Source organism: Lolium rigidum, chromosome 1, assembly GCF_022539505.1.
Source record: "Lolium rigidum isolate FL_2022 chromosome 1, APGP_CSIRO_Lrig_0.1, whole genome shotgun sequence".
NCBI lineage: Eukaryota > Viridiplantae > Streptophyta > Magnoliopsida > Poales > Poaceae > Lolium > Lolium rigidum.
The window spans coordinates 166,236,088-166,242,223 of record NC_061508.1 but is presented as its reverse complement, the minus strand read 5'-3'; the positions used below and the strand labels follow the sequence as shown (position 1 = coordinate 166,242,223).

The following is a 6,136-nucleotide window of genomic DNA, read 5'->3' as shown; positions in this document are numbered from 1 at the left end:
TCAGGGCCGGTCCTGAGATTTCAGGGACCCGGGGCCAAATGAAAATCTAGGGCCCTAGAAGTCTCAAATAATTATTTATACACATATACATGAAATGATACCAATTAACATTTATAATCTACACGAGCAATATTGATATCAAATATTATACTTGTTGTTTTAAGAATATCCGGTATTCCTAGATATAAAGTCACTAATGATGGAATGTTAATAATTTACGTACTCCTTTTATTTTGAAAAGATATCACACATTTATCTAAATTTGGATATATCAAGACGATTTAGATATAGTGAAATTTAGATAAATCTGCTAGATACATCTAAATTTGGGTAATTCTTCGACGTCCTTAATTTTTGATACCAAAAGTATATGTTTATATGATGGCCTTCTTTTTGAGACAATGATGGTTTTATTTTAAAAGTCACTAATGATAATATTTTATGGACCCAACGGCCTGCGACGTATTAAGTAGCCAAGTATGAGGACCTACATCATCGTATATGGAATTTTGACTCTCGTTTCTCGTGCCAGAAAAATAATTCTGCACTTCAAAATACGATTAATTTTTAGAGCGCCACTTCTCAAATTGATCTGTGCGTGTATACATGATATATCTTACCTCAACAGACCCCCACGCACCTTTTTTTGAAGGGCCCCACGCACTTAGTATCCTCACTTCACAGCTAATTAAAGGAAAAAGGCCCAAACTGATTAAGAAAAAAAGCCCAACATAACAAAAGGGAAAAGAATCATCCAGCCCACTAAACAGAATAATGCTTCGTTCGGTCGTCCTCCTCTGCTGAACTACACGAGAGAAACACTCTGCATGCTCTAATGGCGCCGCCGGATGAACCTCCGCCGCCGCTGCCTTAGCTTGCCGGACTTTGGGGCCCCTTAGGTTTGGGGGCCCGGGGCGGCCGCCCCGCCTGCCCCCCCTCAGGGCCGGGCCTGATAATAATGATCATTGAATTCATTTATAATTCAGGCTAGTTGTGACTCATGAGTTGGGTGCAATATGTAGCATATATAGCGTATACGAAACCTCCCCTCCTCTCACCCTTATCTCACACCACCATGCCGCCTTAGGGCGTCCTCACCTCCCCATCCCCACTCCTTCCTCCGCCTCCCCTCCCCCTTCCACCGCCATTGGTGGAGACACCAGGACAAAGCTCGGGCGGATCGGCACCGGCGGCCTTCCCCTCGCGCAGCAAGGGTTAGAGTGGCGATGGGCCAATCTTAGAACATTCGGCGATGATGGTAGGGAATCGATGGCTGGTTTGTGGCTTGGCGGTGTTGGGTGGCGTCATGCGGGTGCCGCTCAACCTCCGACATGCTTCGTAATTTGCTCTCGATCAAGAGGAGGCCCGAGGCGGCGTCCCTTGTCTTGGCGGTGGTGGTTGTCTCCTCCGTTGGAGGGTGGTCGATCAGCCCGAGGCCGGCTTGTCTGACGCCGAGATCCTTCATCTAGTCCCGGCTCCGAGTCGGAGAGACATAGTTGCCGGTGAAAACCGAGCCGACTTGGCGTACGATGGGGCGTTCTGCAATGTTACTTTGATGAAGGCATCATCGTGCAATGACTGTCGACCCACTCATGCTGCTTTAGGGGAAAACCTAGAATCTGGTCTTCTAGATCGAACAATGGCGGCACTGTGATGTCGTTTCTCTCTTGGGAGCATCGTTTGTGGAGCAACGCTGGATGACAGAGACAGGAGGATGAGATGTCAAGTCATGCTAGTTGCTACATTGAGTCATGCATGTTCGGCATGTCCTACGTACGACGGATCTGCCATGGTGGCGTCGACAACAGGCCTGGCACGGACTACACATATCACGATCCTAAAGATGGATCGGCGGTTTTATGGTGGTGACGGCTTTTGAAACGAGGGCATAATACGCTCGTCAACAGTATGCTAGACCGGTTGTAAGCTCCGGTTTTCTCTATAGAGTGACTTGGGGATCCCATGTTAATTAGCTAGCTAGTGGCGCATTGTTTCTGTTTTTGGGTTTGAGGCCCTGACGGCACGTACTTCAACCATTGTTGGGTTCTAGGTGTTGACTGTGGTGGATTCATGTTTTATAAAGTATGCTCTTGCCATTTTTTTTTGGTAAATAAACACCGTATGCATTGCTTTGATGCAGAAGCCGGGGCTCCCTCTCTATTTAAGACAAAAAAGTTGCAACCGTGAGTTTCAATTACAATTGGATGAAATCACTGAGATAGAATTAGGTTACTCGTAACTTAAAGCGAGAATTAGTCACACTCTGTTGAACTAACATCGGGAGAAGGGGACACGTGAGCACGATAAGCCGCGTAGTATTCTAGCGCTGGAGGCGAATCTTCTCGCTGGTTGCCGCTCTGCCTACCTGGCTGGCCAGCCGGTCCCGTTCCCAGCTGCTGCAAACCGCACGTTGCCGCCAGGAGCAAAGCAACAGTGCCAGTGCCGCCAAAATGTACCTATCGTACGCGGCGCAGGAATGCAGCTATTCCATCCTGTCCTGTGCGTTCTCACCTTTCGGCCCGCCCATTGTTTATTCACGGCCGCGAGAAGAACAAGCTGGCACGGTCCGGAGCCTATATATACGCACAGCTCACCCGAGCTAAGGCAAAGCATCGCATTATTTGATCGACAGTTCGACAAAACAGAGCAAGAACGATCGTGAGCTGTTGCTCGATTTGGATCCATGGCGGCCGAGTTCGGGTGGTGGCCGATGTCGCCGTGGCTGAGCCCTGGGGCGGCGTGGTTCATCTTCTTCAACGTCCTCGTCGGCGCCATCGCGCTCATGTCGTCGTCCCGGGAGCAGCAGCAGCAGGACGGCCGCGAGTCGGGCGCCCGGCGCAGGCTGGCTCGCACCGCCTCGACCGTCGTCCTCGACAGCCTGCGCTCGATCTCCATCTTCTCCTTCCACTCCGCGGGGGACTACAGCGTCGCCTGCTCTGCGCCGGCGCCGGCGCTCCACCACGTGCAAGAACAGTACCACACGTTCCAAGAACAAGAACCACAGAAGGAGGAGGCGGCAGCGGCATCGGTGGCCGAAGAAGAAGCATGGCCTTGCCGCAGAGCGCGCCTGGCGCTGCGGCGGCAGCACCAACCGCGTCCCCGGCGGCGTCGGAGAGCCAGGTGGAAGACGACGACTCCTCCATCAGCTTGGACGAGGCATACGCGCTGGCGCGCGCAAAGCGGCAGCCACCAGCGGCTGCCGCTGCCGATAAGGTGCCGGCCAAAAAGGAGGCGGCGGCGGATGCCAAGGCGCGAGCCGTCGGGTGCGGGCGGGGAGCAGAGGAGGCGGAAGGGAAGGCGGAGGTGAACGCGCGGGCGGAGCAGTTCATCCGGCAGTTCCGAGAGGAGCTCAAGCTGGAGCGCATCAACTCCATCCTCAACTACACCAGCGCGCTGCGCCGCGGCGCCGGGGCGGCGCCACGGTAGTCGGTTGCGCTCGGGCCTCGGGGGGCAGCTCCGATCGTCTCGATTGATTGCGTAGAGGGAATATTTTCATTTGTTTGTACAGCAGACGGTGGTGCCACAGCACACACAGTTTTGGATTGTTTACTGTACCACATATACGCAGAGATAAAATGCGCAAGACTAGCTCACAACACGCATCTCTGGACTTCCGATGAATACCGGCAACGTCGACTGGTCACGGAAAATTATGTGCAGCGTTAGCTCGGTGGTTGGCAGCAGGGGCCGGTCTCCTTGAGCTTCGTGGTCGGTTCGAACTCCCGATGAATGACGACAGCGGCGTCTTTGGATTTGTTTTCATTCCTGTTGGCGTCAATGTGGAGTTTTGATTCTAATCGGGCATTGTTTTCATTCATGTTGGTGTCAATGTGGAGTTTTCATTCCAATCCATGCGAGTGGTTTCAAGTTCTCCGGATGAAAACATATGCTCCATACGGCGGACGTGTCATTACCTTGTTGGAGTTGTTGCCTTGAAGCTTTTGGCCTTTGCGGTGCGACGGGTTTGCGGCGGAGGGGCACTTTTCGTCTCCACGAGAACGGGGTCCCCTAATCCAACCGGTGGACTGCAACCCCGGGAAGTAAGGACTCCAAGCTAGGTCGCAACCGGAACCCTCCCGGGAGCCCGGGGATCATCCCCGAGAAGGAGCGTATCTAGCCGGCAAGCGGCCCTCAATCGGGGATAGGCCGATGGGACTCGACCTAGCCTGCTCTTCCTCCCCACGGTGCATCGTGTCGGGCGACAGAGCCTTCCAACGACATTGATCCCATGCACGCATCGCCTCTCCGCGTGGTGCCGACACATGTGCTAACCCCCTTGCCATTATAAAAGGAGGGAAACACCGGATGAGGGGAAACGATGCTACAGAAGGGAAGGAAACAACTAATCCCATCCCCAACCCCTGTAACTAGTTCATCCCAACATATACATCATAGTTGCAGGGCGTAGGGTTGCACCCATCGCATCCCTAAACCTGATAAAAAAAACATGTGTCTCTCTTTGTGATTGTGCTTGTCTCGACCGCCGATTGAGCTTGCCATGCTCTGCGCCCCTGGCCGAACTAAAATGGGGGTACCAAACTACCAATCCCTGGTGTGAAAATCTTAGCCACGACATCTGGTGCGCCAGGTAGGGGGTGCAAGCATGGCAGGCTTCGCTGGTTTGTTCCTCCAAGAAGACAATGATCTGGCCCTAGAGACTTAGGGGAGCAGCCCTGTCGCCGAGCGTGAAGGTGACCCGCTAGGGGGGCTCGGCGGAAGTCTGCGGGACTTGGCTCTATGTAACTCCTCCAGGGCAAGCGAGGAGGTGGGCGGGAGGGTAAGCGAGGAGTGGGAGCATTGTAGTGTTTATAATACTATATGTGGATGACATATTGTTGATTGAAAATGATATAGAACTTCTTGAAAGCGTTGAAGGATCTTGGTGAAGCCGTGTATATACTAGGAAGCAAGATTTATAGAGATAGATTAAGACGTTTAATAGGGCTTTCACAGAGTACATATCTTGACAAATGTATGAAGAAGTTCATCATGGACGAAAGCAATAAAGGGTTCTTGCCCATGTTGCTAGGTAAGACTTCGAGTAAAACTAAAGATCCATCTATCGCGGAAGAAAGTGAAAATATGAACATCCCCTATTACTCGGCCATAGGCTCTATCATGTATGCCATGTTGCGTACAAGACAGAATAGCACATGTTGTTAGTTTGACCATCATATATCAAAATGATCATGGAATTGAACACTTGGCAATAGTCAAGAATATCCCGAAGTACTTGAAGAGGAATAAGAATACGTTTCTCTCTTATGGAGGTGACGTTTAAATTGATGTAAATTGTTACACCGATGCTAGCTTTCACAAGGGTGAGTTGAAGTCACAATCTAGATATGTATTTATATTGAATGGTGCAAAAATGAGCTGGAGGAGTTCCAAGCAGAGGGTTGTGGCGACATTTTCAACTGAATCATAATACATGGCTTGTTTAGAAGCTGCACAAGAAGTTGTTTGGATGAAGGAGTTCATTACAGAACTTGGTGTGGTTCCTAGGCCATTGAACTCGTTGGTCATCTACAGTGACAATGTTGGTGCCCATACCTGGCCATGGGAAGCCCGACCCGACTGGCCCGGCCCGGCCCGGAATTCCCGGGCTTGGGCCAACCCGAGCATGCCTATAGGCCGGGCCTGGGCCACAGATTTAGGCGCGATGGTCGGGCCGGGCCGGGCCTGGGCTCAAGAAATGTGTCAAATAAGGAAGAGGCCCAGTCCGAGGCCCAAGGCCTGATGGGTATTTCATGTGATGGGCTGAGCTTGGGCCAAAATTTCATGCCCGATGGTCGAGCCGGGCCGGGCCTGGGCCTAGGTATTTTGCGTCGGGCTTTGTTAGGCCCGACCCAGCCCGAAGAATGACCAGGTATACTGGTGCCATAGCCAATGCTAAAGAGCCAAGAGTCTCACTAGAAGATGAAACATATGAAGCGCCGCCTTAATTCTATTCGTGAGTATGTCCAAGAAAGTTACGTAATGATTTGCAAAGTACACACAGATATGAACATGAACGTGGCGGATCCATTGACATAACATCTCTCAAGAGAAAAACATGAACAACACCAGAAAGCCATGGGTGTTAGGTCCATCACAATTCAATCTAGATTACTGACTCTAGTGAAAGTGCGTGAGT

The 6,136-nt window shown here is 51.4% G+C and overlaps 1 pseudogene; it reads left to right on the top strand.

Annotated features, from left to right (window-relative positions):
* Window positions 1-2,533: 2,533 nt before the first annotated feature.
* On the top strand, window positions 2,534-3,602 carry LOC124682703 (annotated as a pseudogene).
* Window positions 3,603-6,136: the final 2,534 nt, after the last annotated feature.